A 15,283-nucleotide genomic window follows, 5' to 3' on the forward strand; every position below is an offset into this window, starting at 1 on the left:
TATGCATAAAGGATTTATTTTTATTTCAAAAGTTTTATTCTCATTAAAGTTGATTTTTATGCATAGAAAGATGCATAAAGGATTTATTTTTATTTCAAAAGCGTTATTCTCATTAAAATTGCTTTTATGCATAGAAAGATGCATAAAGGATTTATCTTTGTTTCAAAAGCGTTATTCTCATTAAAATTGCTTTTATGCATAGAAAGATGCATAAAGGATTAAAAGCGTTATTCTCATTAAAATTGATTTTATGCATAGAAAGATGCATAAAGGATTTAATTTTATTTCAAAGGTGTTATTCTCATTAAAGTTGATGTGATGTGAATAGAGGTGATGAGATGTGGGGTGAATAGATGAAATGATATGTGATGAGATGTGGGGTGAATAGATGAAATGATATGTGAGAGTCAGATAGGTATAAATGAATGGATGGATGGATGTGATGTGAATACAGGTGATGAGATGTGAGGTGAATAGATGTAATGAGATGTGATGAGAATCAGATAGGTATGAATGAATGAAACAGATAGGTATGAATGAATCAGATAGGTATGAATGAATGGATGGATGGATGTGATGTGAATAGAGGTGATGAGATGTGAGGTGAATAGATGTGATGAGAATCAGATAGGTGTGAATGAATGGATGGATGGATGTGATGTGAATAGAGGTGATGAGATGTGAGGTGAATAGATGTGATGTGAATCAGATAGATGTGAATGAATGGATGAGATGTGATGTCATGTGAAACAGGATGTAAATGAATGATATGGGATATAAGTAGATGATATGTGATGAAAATGGATCTGAATGTATAAGTGAAGAATGGATGTGAATGTATAAGTGAAGAATGGATGTGAATGCATATGTGAAGAATGGATGCGAATGTGTATGTGAAGAATGGATGTGAATGCATATGTGAAGAATGGATGCGAATGTGTATGTGAAAGAATGGATGTGGTTATGTATGTGAAAAATGGATGTAGATGTATGTGAAAGAATGGATGCGGATGTGCGTGAAAGAATGGATGTGGATATGTATGTGAAAGAATGGATGTGGATATGTATGTGAAAGAATGGATCTGGATGTGTATGGTCATGGTGGAGACCTAATCTGATAAAGTTGCAACAGCTCACTGAGAGTCAATGGAGGACGTCTCGCATCGGCCGAGGTCTTGACCAGCCTCAGTTCGATTTAAATGATGAGCTTCCGCGGTACGGTGGATGAGTGACCAAGGAAGCGGCCTATGAGTGAAGCACTAGAGGTGACCTGCGAAGGATCCTAGAGGGTGCTGACCATACGGTGCTCGGGCTCTGGGTCGCGGAAGATACCCACACGTGCTCATGGAAGATTTGGAACAAGGAGTAAGAGTTGTTTTCTGAATTCGGGCATGGATCTGGTTGATTGACCTTACTGGTCCTCAACGGATGAGTCCATGGCTCTTTTTATATGGATCCGTTTGTTGATCTTGCTGATCTTCAACGTAGATTCCATTTTGTTATGAGAATATATTGCCGAGTACTATGAGGTAGGAACCATCGAAAAGGCCCCTGAGTGGATAGGTGGTGAACGTTCTGGTTTTGCCAATGATGCCATAGGTACACCGATGAAGGAAAAATTAGAAATTAGGATTCAACCAGATATTTTGGAGGTTTATGATCAGTGACACTATGGTTTCATTAAATGATTGTTTTAAAGACAGCTGATTCTGTGAAAAAGGTAGTTTCATATTGGGTGTGTAAGTGGTGTGACTAGTTTTAAGTTTGCATGAAAATCCGGCTAGGGGGCTTGGGAACTCTTTTCCCTGGTACCCGAGACAAAACCTAACCAAATTCTTAAATGGATCCCATCACTACAGTGGTCTAACCCACAGGATTGGATGGGGTTAGGCTAGACTGATGGATCCCTAAATTGAGACTCAATTCTGTTATGGTACGATAGATGATGTAAATCCCGGATAAAAATTATTCTATGGAAAAGAATCAACGGCTGTGTCTCAGAAAAAAAGCGTTGGTCTCTATGATCCAAGTGCATTCTTTTCCTTGATCTGACTATGGGACTTACAGGTTCGGGTGAGATCAGTTCAGTTAGTTAAGGCTTTTGACTAAGTTAGAGTAAAATTATCCTGGAGGAATTGCCCGTGCTTTTTGGGCTAGGGAAGTTTTTTCGAGTTCGATTTTGGAAGAACAGATGGATTAGTCTCTTTTCCGGATATCCATGGGCAAGGCCCCGAGTGAGAGACCCTGCCCCGCACAAGAAGTGCTACTTTCACTGCTATCACCCCTGAATTCATTGCACGGTGGGGACATTGATCTTTCAGCTGGTATCAGAGCAACATTGGCTAATGTGGATCAACCGAGAAGCTAAAAATGTCAAAATTTTTTGAAGTAGCAGTAAAAGGTTGTAATTGTGTAATGAAATTCATACAAATTGATATTCAGACTAAAATTCATAAATTAGAAATTGGGTCTTCAGATGGAAGTACTGAAATTGCTTGGAATCCCTGACTTGCTTGAGGCCTAGACATGATGATATTTACCTTATAATTCCAAGGTTTGTGACTACTCGTATATACCAAGGGTATAACTGCAGCTCTTTACTGGTAGTATATACGAGGAAATCTAAGACTTGAAAATTTATAAGCAAAAATGCTATCCAAATGATGAATTCGAATGTGGTTGATATGATTTTTAAATTCTGGTTGAGAACTGATGAGTTGATTTGGATTCTGATTGAAAAATGATGATTCCTGAAATTTAGTTGAAAATGGAGTAAAACCACAATGAGGAATGGGACAAGTTCCTGTGATGATGTTCATATAACTGGAATGACGATAATGACTTCAACAAATCACTATGAGATTAGTGGATTGTGCTGACAGATTGCTACTGTTAACACTTGACCCAGTGGATCAAGTTAAGGGATGTCAAATTAAAAATTTGTATAATTGAAAATTCCCATGAAGGACTGTTCAGACGGAAATTTCGGTCTAATGGACCATTATTGTGATAAAGATTTGAATGATATAATCTGAATGATATGATCTGAATGAATTGTTATATCTGATGATGAGTTCTATAGGGATCTTTTCCCCACGATTCTGTTGGGTTCACCAGTCTATATAAGGAACCCCAGAATCAGTTGGATCTTAAGGGAAAGAGTTGTCCTCTAATTTGCAAGATGAGCACATCTCGCGTTTTTTAAGTAGGGTAGGATGTAAGATTCCTCTCTCCAGCTTTTGAGGTGCGCAGGTGTAAGAACCTCCCCTTCTGATCTTATAATTATTCCCCTCTCTGAAATAAAAGAAAGATCTTTTTTTACCCTATTTTGGCTTGGAGAGATAAAATGTCTAGAGGGAGGTAATTCAAAATTGAGATATTTTTTAATATAAAAATCCTCCTAGTGTCTAAAATGGTTTCCCTGAAACGGAAATTCAAAAAGAACTTTCCAATGTGCAATTGGAATTAATTGAAAATAGGTAAAAAGGACCTTAATCTAAGGGTCGAGATTTTCAGAAATTTTTGGATTATGGTCCAATTAAGGTTCCTATGGACCAATAAGATTAATCCAAATGTAGGGAGGAGATAAATTGAAGAATAAAAGAAAAACCCCCAAAAATGAGTAAATGCTCACATAAGAGGAAGAGTTGACTGAGTACAAGGTTTAATAGTTAAAAATTAAGTGATATTTAGAGAAAATGATGCATTTTTGACACCTCGGTGTGGGGATCTCCCCTCATGAAGGAGGCGCCTAATTCACATGTGTGGAGGAGTTTTAAACTCAAGAATAATGAGATATTCTCATCTCTCCTCTCTCCTATTTCAACTAAATCCAAAAAGTAAGCTAAACTAACCCAAAAATGGTCAAAAATTGACCAAACTGATTTGAAAAATTCTAGAATCAGTTTGCTTGGTTGTTAGAGGCTCACTTTTTCCTATAAATACAAGGCTCCCCCTTTGAAAAAGGTTAATGGTGTTTATGCACTATTACTATGCTCCTACCCAGAGCCAATTACATTGAATTTTCTTGATAATTCAATTGTTTTTAGCTTAATCCTCTCCAAAGTAATTCGTGGCCACTCTTGCTTCAAACAAGAGTAGAACCCTCAATCCCTCAAGCTAAAGGAAAGCTTACAACTCCATGTAAGCTAAATTTCTATTACTTTTTAAATTTAAATCTATGGTTTTCTGGATTTTCTTGTTTTTTAGTTGATTAAAGTAAATTCTAATGCTATGTCTTGATGAAAAGGCCATCCCCTTCTCTTCTTTACAATTCAGCCTTTCTTTATCCTAGAATGTTTAACAAAAATACTAATTAAACTTTTCTTTTGTTTACTCTCTTAGAAATTGAAAATTGTGTAGATTAGAGTCCTTTACATCTAATTGGGGTTAATTTAAATTGAAAATAGAATGTTAAAAATGAGAAATGGTCAGCCATACAAATCAGGTTATGGAAAAGTTTTCTAGAATTTTGTGGAAATGAAAGTTTATTTTTATGTTATTCCAAAAGAGTAATTCCCACCGTTTGTGCATTCTAAAAGAAATATTCTAATTTACTCCATGTACATATTCACCTATGAATATGCATGGATATCACTGATATTAATTATTAAAATTGATTTTATGCATAGAAAGATGCATAAAGGATCTATTTTTTTTTCAAAAGTGTTATTCTCATTAAAATTGATTTTATGCATAGAAAGATGCATAAAGGATTTATTTTTATTTCAAAAGTCTTATTCTCATTAAAGTTGATTTTTATGTATAGAAAGGTGCATAAAGGATTTATTTTTATTTCAAAAGTCTTATTCTCATTAAAGTTGATTTTTATGCATAGAAAGATGCATAAAGGATTTATTTTTATTTCAAAAGTCTTATTCTCATTAGAGTTGATTTTTATGCATTAGTAGATGCATAAAAGGATTTTTATAAAAGTGTTATTCCCACTGAAGTTTATTTTTATGCATAATTAGATGCGTAAAGAATCTTTATATCAAAATTGGAATTCTCTTAAATTCTACGTTTAAATTCTATGAATAGATGTAATGAGATGTGATGAGAATTAGATAAGTGTGAATGAATGGATGGATGGATGTGGTGTAAATAGAGGTGATGAGATGTGAGGTGAATAGATGTAAGGAGATGTGATGAGAATCAAATAGGTGTGAATGAATGGATGGATGGATGTGGTGTGAGATGTGAGGTGAATAGATGTGATGAGAATCAGATATGTGTGAATGAATGGATGGATGGATGTGATGTGAATAGAGGTGATGAGATGTGGGGTGAATAGATGTAATGAGATGTGATGAGATGAGATGTGGGGTGAATAGATGTAATGAGATGTGATGAGAATCAGATAGGTATAAATGAATGGATGGATGGATGTGATGTGAATAGAGGTGATGAGATGTGAGGTGGAGATGGGTAGATGCGAGTGGATGAGATCTGATAAGGATAAATGAGGAAAGATGTGATGAGATGAAAATGATGTGATTGGATGAGAATGGGAATACATATGAAATGGATGTGATTTAAACAATGTGGATTGATGGAGGACGTCTCGCATAGTAAGGTCGGCCGAGGTCTTGGTTGACCAGCCTCGGTTCGATTTAAATGATGAGCTTCTAGTATGGTGGATGAGGGACCAAGGAAGCGGCCTATGAGTGAAGCGCTAGGTGACTTGCAAAGGATCCTAGAGGGTACTGACCATACGGGCTCTAGGTCGCCCGCCGCCGATGATACCCACACGTGCATCGTGGAAGATTTGGAACAAGGAGTAAGAGTTGCTTTCTGAATTCGAGCATTAGGAGTAAGAGTTGTTTTCTGAATTCGGGCATGGATCTGGTTGATTGACCTTGCTGATCCTCAACGGAGTCCATGGCTCTTTTTATATGGATCCATTGGTTGATCTTACTGATCTTCAACAGAGATTCCATTTTGTTATGAGAATATATTGCCGAGTTGCCGAGTACTATGAGCTAGGAACCATCGAAAAGGCCCCTGAGTGGACAGGTGGTGAGCGTTCTGGTTGCCAATGATGCCATAGGTACACCGATGAAGGAAAACTTAGAAATTAGGATTCAACCGGATATTTTGGAGGTTTATGATCAGTGACACTATGGTTTCATTAAATGATTGTTTTAAAGATAGTTGATTCTGTGAAAAAAGCAATTTCATATTGGGTGTGTAAGTGGTGTGACTGGCTTTAAGTTTGCATGAAGATCCGGCTAGGGGGCCTAGGAACTCTTTTCCCTGGTACCCAAGACAAAACCTAACCAAATTCTTAAATGGATCCCATCACTACAGTGGTTGGGTGGTTGGCTAACCCACGGGATTGGATGGGGTTAGGCTGGACTGATGGATCCCTAAATTGAGACTCAATTCTGTTATGGTTTGATAGATGAAGTAAAAATTGTTCTATGGAAAAGAATCAACGGTTGTGCCTTTCAATGAGGAAAAAAGCATTGGTCTCTATGATCCAAGTGCAATCTTTTCCTTGAACTGACTATGGGACTTACGGGTTTGGTCAGATCAGTTCAGTTAGTTGAGGCTTTTGGCTACGTTAGAGTAAAATTATCCTGGAGAAATCACCCGTGCTTTCCGGGCTAGGAAAGTTGTTTTGGGTTCGGTTTTGAAAGAACCGATCAATTAGTCTCTTGGTCGGATATCCATGGGCGAGGCCTTGAGTGAGGGACCCTGCCCTGCACAAGAAGTTCTACTTCCGTTGCTAGCACCCCTGAATTCATTGCACGATAGGGACAGTGATCTTTCATGGTGGTGACACATAGGTTGTGCTAAAGTACCACTACTGGAGTTACAGGAGATATTGCTATATTACAGGTTGCATACATGAGTTGCTTGTTTGCAGGTTATTTGATTGCTATGTAGGAAAACATGTCTCACAAAATTAATCAGATTGTTAGTGAGAAGCTAGATAAGAATAACTTCCATGCCTGGAAGTTAAGAATGACCAATTTCCTAATGGGTAAATGATTTTGGGATTATGTAGAAGGAGATAATGAGGAGCCTCCAGAGTTATGTGAGGAGAATGCCACTCCTGCAGATATAAAGACATTCAAGGATTGGAGTCAGGGTACAAGAAAATTCATGTATTGGCTTTCAATTAGTGTCATAGACACTATGATAGGACACATACAAGATGCAAACACTCTAGCAGTTGCATGTGGCAGAATCTGGTTCAGATGTTCCAGACTAACACAAAGGCAACGAAGTTGCAGCTAAAGCAAGAGTTGCATAGTGTGGAAAAGAAAAGCATGTCCATCAATGAATATGCCTTAAAGATCAAGAGCATTATTGAATACCTTGGGTCTATCAATGTATCAGTGGAGGAAGATGATTTGGTGAGTGTCAGTCTGAATGGGCTTGGCAAAGAGTACAAGCCATTCAAGATAGTTAGGGAGAATATTCCCAACTTTCGGGACTTGATATCTGTGATGATCATAGAAGAAAAGGCTCTAGGTGAGGATTCTTCTTCACAAAGCAAGAACACATCGGAATAGGCCTTCTACTCTAATTTAGGTAGAGGCAGAGGTCGAGGCCAAGGTGGTGGCCAACAAGGAAATCAAAATTTTGGACAACAACAGTCCAATGATTCACAGCAGCAATCATACACAAGTGGAAGAGGCCAGTCTAGAGGTAGGGAGAGCCAAAGAGGCCGATGTGGTTGGCAAAGAAATGAAAATGCAAATAGCTTAGAGTGTTATTACTGTGGCAAACTAGGACACATGGCAAAGGATTGCTACAAAAAGTAGAATGACATTAAAAGTGGAAAGTTGCAACAAGGCAACTATGCATCATCTAGCAAACATGGAGGTGATGAGACAGAAGTGAGCAGCTGTTTGTGATGCAGCACATGTTTGTTCCATAACAGGGGATGTGTCAGGATCTCAAGATATATGGTATGTGGATTCTGGTGCCTCCAACCACATGACTAGTCATGCTAAGTGGTTTAGAGATATGCAGAAAATGAAAAAACTAGGTTATGTAGAAACAGATGATGATACTGCGTATCCCATTGCGCATGTTGGTAAAGTGCCATTGCCTATGCAGGATGGCAAAATGAAGTACTTGGCTCATATACTTCATGTTCCGAATATTACAAAGAACCTGGTTTCTATTGGACAGATGGCTGCCCGTGAGGTTTAATCCTCAAGGATGTTTTGTGGAAGACTTCAAAAATAAGTGTCGCTTGGTTGCAAAGGGTAACAGAAATGGCAGGATGTTTACTTTGGATGTGAACATGTCCGAGATAAAGGCAACCATGTTTGCGCATGGAACAGGTGTCATTGTAAATATTGACATATGGCACAAGTGCATTGGTCATGTGAATATGCAACGACTAAAGTCTATGCAGGTCCCAAATATTGTTCTAGGTTGGCCAAAGTTTAAGGTTGATGGTATGCATAAGTTATGTGAAGCATGCCAAACATGCTTTCCCACATGAAAAGCATGTTAGTGCAAGGCCATTGGAATGCATACATTCAGATATATGGGGACCGACCAAGACTGCAACAATTGTAGGTTGCAGGTACTATGTTACATTCATTGATGACCACACTAGGAAAGTGTGGGTTTATTTCATGAAGGAGAAAAGTGAGGTGTTTGCTCACTTTCAAAGATTTAAAACCTTGGTTGAGAAGGAAAAAGGCATAAAAATAAAATGCCTAGATCAAATGGTGGGGGAGAATATTTCTTCAATAAGTTCAGCGATTTCTTGAGAAGGCAGGGAATCAAGTGGCAGTTTATGTGCAGGTACACTCCGACAGAATGGAGTTGCAAAAAGGAAAAACAAGCACATTGCAAAAGTGGCACATGCCTTGATGGAAAAGAATATGCCACATTACTTTTGGGCAAAAGCAATAGTACGTGGTATGTACATTATGAATAGGACACCCACTATAGCTATTCATAGTATGACTCCTGAACAAAAGTTTATAGGCATAAGACTAGATGTGTCTCACTTGAAAGTGTTTGGGTGTATTGTATATGTACATGTTTCTGATGAAGTTAGAACAAAGTTGGATCCAAAGGCAGAGAAATGCATCTTCATTGGTTATGCTATGGAACAAAAAGGTTATAGATGCTATAACCCTACCACTTGTGAGATGCGAGTAAGTAGAGATGTTGTTTTCGATGAGATGAGTAGCTGGTATGCACCAGTAGTGAGGGCAACAGAAGATGCAAATGTAAGAAGTGCTGATGTTATACCACATGTAGAGCAGCAATCACAGGTGCTGAGTGGACTTGGGGAGTCCTCAAGCAGTGGATCCAATGTTAGCCCATGGTCAGGTAAGTTGAGGAATGATGCAGGTACACATGTATCATGGAAATGGAAGGAAAAGGTAGATCGACCTTTTGTGCCTGATCTATCAGCAGGTCACTCATATGTGGATGGTGGCTCTAATGGCTCTGAGTAGAGCCTTGATGAGAAGCTTGGCATTTCGTCTGTGGTTACTCTTGGTGTAAGGAGAACCAAGGCTATTTTGAGGACACTTGGCAGCAGTGATCCAGGTGTACAAGGGTTAGATACCCTGTTGATAGGTTAAGATATGATGGATATATAGCCCATCATTATGCTTACATGGTAAAAGCAATACAGGAGGTTGAACCCACTTGCTTTGAGTAGGTAATTGGAAATAAGAAATGGGAAGATGCCATGGATGAGGAGATGGCAGCATTGGATGCAAATGTGTAAGGTCCCTCTCCCAAGCCATGTATGTGTCTCTTTTAATATAGATTTCAATAAGGAAAGAGAGTGTACTTAGAGAAGAGTGAGACAATAAGGCTAGAAACATTAGGAAAGTGTTAGAATAAAAATATTAGCTCCAAAAATCCTAAAAGAAATAAGAAGACAAGAATAGTTCTATTAAAAGATAAGTATCTCCAAAAATAAAAATTCAAATTTAGGTGATAAGAGGTCATATTTAGAGTCCATGCATACTAAAAATGTGGAAAAGCAATACGTTTCTAAAGATGGCGCTTTTGCAGTTATATTATACAGACATTTTTACCTATTCTAACTGCGTTGGCTTGTTGACTAATGCCTTCCGGTTCTTTTGACTTGTTATACAATCATATTCTGAGTTTTTATTAAAGAGAGAGTTATGGCCAAAACAATTTGCTGATCTTGTCAGGGTCTCTACACAGGGAAAACTGTAAGAAGGCAGCAAGTAGCCTCAAGGTAATCCTAGATGTATATATCCCTTCATTATTATCTAATATCTTAGAAGAGAAGGTTAGATTGCTATGGTCTTTCGGAGGAAGAGACCAAAAACTCCATAGCTTTTCTTTTAAAGAAAGAATAGTATGCCGTAGCCCTGCAAGAGAGCCCTGCAAGAGAAGGCTATTTTGCCATAGACCTTCGAAAGAGAGAGAAGTCAGAGTACGAGTAAGAGGAGATAAAGCTTGGGGATGATCGGATGATTTCAATTGTCATTAGAAGACTCTCTATTCTCATATGTCAAGTTTTAAAGCTCTTATTAACGAGCAAAGGCGATGATAAATGACAAATTTCTATAAGGCATATACATATTTTGTTTTTGAATTATATATCATTCTTAGGGGTTGAGGTATGGCCCTGGCTTCTCTATTAATTGTTAATAGTGATCTATTTCAGTAATTTACTAGTTAAAGTTTGTATTCTTTTAAACAACATCATATGCCTTAATAAAGAATGTCTTATCACAATCTCAAGTTGAAATGCTAAAATCTTTGTGAAAAGGATTGTTTTCTTAAGAAGGTAACATGGATTCTAGTCCTATGGTTTAGTTGAGTAAATGGATTGTTATCTTGGTTAAATTAAGGTACAGGTACAACTCCTCTCCTTGCCTTGACGTTGCCCCGTTCTTGTGCTTGTATAGTCGGACGGCAAAGGCGTTAGTAAGTCCCAGAGTTGGCCCATGGTATCCCTCATACCATTGGGAGAATGAGGTTCACCGATTGAGGCGAGTGATTGTGATGCTACCTAGTTCTGAGGGCCCAGGCTCGTGCGGTGAATCAGCCCACCCTAGTGCATAGACATCCCTCTGAGGGGAGCGGGAGGATCGAGTGACAGAGCCTGAGGGGGGCGGGAGGATCGAGTGATAGAGCTTGAGGGAGCACACGCCGGCTTGAGTCCTTGCCAGCGAGACCGACGATGAGGTGTATGGTCCCGTAGGTTTTGCCCAGCATGTAAAGGCTGGAAGGCCGAATTCTAGATCATCGACAGTACAAAGGAAAAGAATAAGGGAGCCAGTTTGGCTTGTATGGAATTGATTTATGTATAAACTTTTTTTATAAATCTTTTCTTTGGCATTATTGTACTGTAAAAAAAGGCTATTTTAACAAACCTTGTGAAAAGGGCCTTAATTAAGGAACATGTTTATTTATGTCAAACAGTGTGTTAGGATTAATTAGAAGACAAATTAACGCATGAGTAGGGTGGAAAGTTGGAGGATGGAATGCCTCAACGGCACCATCGTATGGACAGGTGGACCCAATTAGTCGAGTAGCTTTCCAACAGATTAAGTGAAAGCCGTACGCTAGATAAATAAGATCTCGAGCAATTCTATTCTAGAAGACTAGGCCAGCGGCGGCTGTGCCTTGCATAGATGAGGAATAAAGCGTTGTCTCTAGGAATTAAGACTAGTAGTTGCCCAAATTATAATCAATTACCCTATGGGTGATTTGATGCTTAGAAGATCACGTTCCCCCTGTGGAATAGGACTAGGTCTTACTTATAAATCCTATCCTTGAATCTCTGCATGGTCAAGGTGTCGATGAGTAGGAAATTTTCCCCAAGTTAAGACTTAGTGGACTATCTTAAGTGTAACTTCCCCTATTTTGGAAGGGGGAACCTTACAAGTGGTATCAGAGCCGCGATCTTAGTTCCTAGGATTTGTTTTTCAAAGGTTAGCTATCAAGGGATTAAAACAAGTGATTGTTTATCGTATGAGGATGAATCAATCATCTCTACTAGCCATAGAAGTGATTTGAATATCCTCACATGTTGAGACAATCATCCTATGAAATTTTGCTTATATCTTGGGGGAGCACATGCAAGATATATGTACAATAAATTTGAGAAATAAGATTGGGGAGGAAACCTTTTGAGAGAAAACATAGGGTGATAAAATTAAGAAACTAGTGAGAGACTGAATGACTAGAAGGATAGACCAAAACTTTGTTTAGAGAAATTTTTAGGATATATCTCATTAATTTGCATATTATAAATTATTAAGATTATAACTCCATTAAGATTTGAATAGTTGACGTGCGAATGCCATCCATTGGATGCTTTACACTAGGACGATCATCCAAGATCTTGAACCCACCATCTCAGACAAACATGGAGCTTCGGATGTGGAATTCCCAGAGGATCATGCTCTTAGATGCATTAATCCCAAGATACTAGATGTGTAATTTTTAAAAAACCAATCATCTTAGACGTGCTAATCCTGATAATCTTTGGATGTGTCAATCCCAAGGCACCAAATGTGTAATTCTTACAATATGAAGATCTCAGATATATTAATCTAGAGTGCCTTTAGATGTGGTGCTATGATAAGTATTTGATAGTTTTGAACTTTTCATGGATACAATGAAAGAAGCAAGTTCAACCTTGCTCATCTAAAAATTGTAAGAAATGCCAAATTAGTTGGAAGCACTATTGTTGTCAATCTAACCACTAGAACCAGAATCAGTTTGGGATGCCATGAAAGTACACCTTCGTGAAAGGTTTTGTCCTCCACGATTTTGAGAGGATAAAATGAATGAATTTTTGGAGCTAATCCAAGAAAGGAAGACCCTAAAAGAATACCACCAAACTTTTGTTAAACTTCTCTGATTTGCTCTAGAGATGGATGAGGTAACTCTTCTCCATCGATTCATTTGGAAGCTTAATCTACCATTAAATAACCTCATCAAGAATGCAAAACCATCCCCTATTTCAGAAGCCATAACTATAGCCAGAGACTATGACAAAGTTTTTATATATAGAAAGTGTCGAGAAGGACATCAGTCCTTCCATGTTAATCAAAAAGAGGTCTCCTAATTCAAGAGGAACGTCAAGGCCACCCCTGGCTACAAGGAATCATGAGCTAGAGCAAAAATTAGGTCAAGAAATAGGGATAGCAGAGTTAAAGATAACCGAATTCAGCAAGTATTTCTATGAGTAAATAGAAGAGGATTGGTGCAAGATTCATGTGAAGTAATGTGCATGATGAATAGAGGTATTCTACAAGATGATACTAAGATTATGAAATTGCTATCATAGGTTAGATTGCATAAAGGATTGATTCCCTTACGTTTTTCCATGACAATTTGTTGAGTACCATAATACATGGGGGTATAGAATAAGGAATTCGAAGGTCCATATCATATGAGAGGTATGTGGATGCATGAACTTAGGATAATAAGACGAATTAACTTTAGAATAATAGACCTTTTGGTGGCATAACAAAACGAGCCAAACACATGAAATAAGGGACTTTTTAAGAACAATGTTTAGATAAAAGAAGATATCTACCTAGTGGGGACACCACTTTGGATGAGACAGGAGGATTTACTTAGATACTACCCTAGCTCACGAGATGAGGACATCTCGAATCTGTTAAGTGGGGGCGATTGTAAAGTCCCTCTTCCCAAGCCATGTATGTGTCTCTTTTAATATAGATTTCAATAAGGAAAGAAAGTGTACTTAGAGAAGAGTAAGACAATAAGGCTAGAAACATTAGGAAAGTGTTAGAATAAAAAAATTAGCTCCAAAAAACCTAAAAGAAATAAGAAGATAAGAATAGTTCTATTAAGAGATAAGTATCTCCAAAAATAATATGGCTTGGACATGTTGTCCAAGTATGTTATAATAGGCTATAAGCCTATTTCAGTGCCATTGGAGCAGAACACAACTTTTCACAGATACATGTGAGCTTTTGGAGGACCCCACTACATGCAGGCGCATAGTGGGTAGTTTGATCTACATGACCATTACAAGGCCAGACTTGAGCTATGTTGTTGGACTTGTGAGTCAGTTTATAAAGGCCCCTAGCAAGCCACACTTGGATGCGGCTAGACAGATCCTCAGGTACATAAAGTCCACAGTTGATTATGGACTTTTCTATGAGGCTGGTACAGAGATACAATTGTATGGGTACACAGATGCAGATTGGGCTGGTCGTATTGTAGACAAGAGATCTACCAGTGGTTTTATGTTCTCATTTAGGAGTGCTGCTATGAGTTGGAGTAGTAAGAAGCAGCCAAACAATTGCCTTGTCGAGTATAGAGGCATAGTACAGGGGTGCTACTATGGCAGCTTGTGAGGTAGCTTGGTTTTAGAAGCTACTTGGTGACATGTGAGAGCCCATGGATAGAGCAGTTGTCATATATTATGACAACATGAGTAGCATACAGTTGGCCACCAGTAACCCAGTATATCATGCTAGAACGAAGCACGAGGTGCATTATCACTTTGTGAGGGAGAAGGTTCTAGCAGGAGATGTATATGTCAGCACACAGAGGATCAGGTGGGGCTGACATCTTCACGAAGGCATTGGGCACAAAGAAGCTCCATAGGTACTTGGAGTGCAGTGTGTGGAGTTAAGATCGAGGGGGAGTGTTGAGATATCGAGCTCAGCTAGTGCTACGGCGAACATTGATGACCCGCCTGGGTGATAGCTTCCGCATCTACACCACTAGCATGGTTGGTGAGATTATGGGTGATATGTGGCCAGTGGGATAACAGGCTGTGTGATAGCCATTTTGGATTACTAGAGACTGGCATAGTTATAGCACCAACTCATTTAGTCGGGGGTTCACATTATGAACCGACCCTTGTATGTTGTAGTAGTTGAGTACTAACCCATATAGTGTGTACTCTTCAGATGTATTCCTTCAATGTGCGTAGGTTAAGAACCAGTGAATATTCATGGCAAGCTAGGTTAAGAATTTTGGTTACATTGATAGTCATAAATAGAGTTCAATCAAGTTTACTTGTGTTTGATCCCTCTCAGAAGTGTGCATGTGAGAGTGTGTGTGCATGCATACGTCTATGAGTCTCTATAAGACATGAAACGAGAGAGATTTAGAAATAATGGGAGGATCAAAGGATACGTGAAGGTAGAGATGTAGAGAAGGGGAGATAGAGCTAGAGAGAAAATGTTACAGGACCATGGTACATGGAGATTAGATTATTCCACAAATTAAATAAGAAAAGAAATAAACCATAACATCATAGCATAAAATCAAGAGCATAAAAATCAAAGAACACAAGATTGGGTGCAATATC

This window comes from Cibotium barometz, chromosome 27 (assembly GCF_041138505.1).
Source record: "Cibotium barometz isolate CiBa-2024 chromosome 27, ASM4113850v1, whole genome shotgun sequence".
Lineage (NCBI taxonomy): Eukaryota > Viridiplantae > Streptophyta > Polypodiopsida > Cyatheales > Cibotiaceae > Cibotium > Cibotium barometz.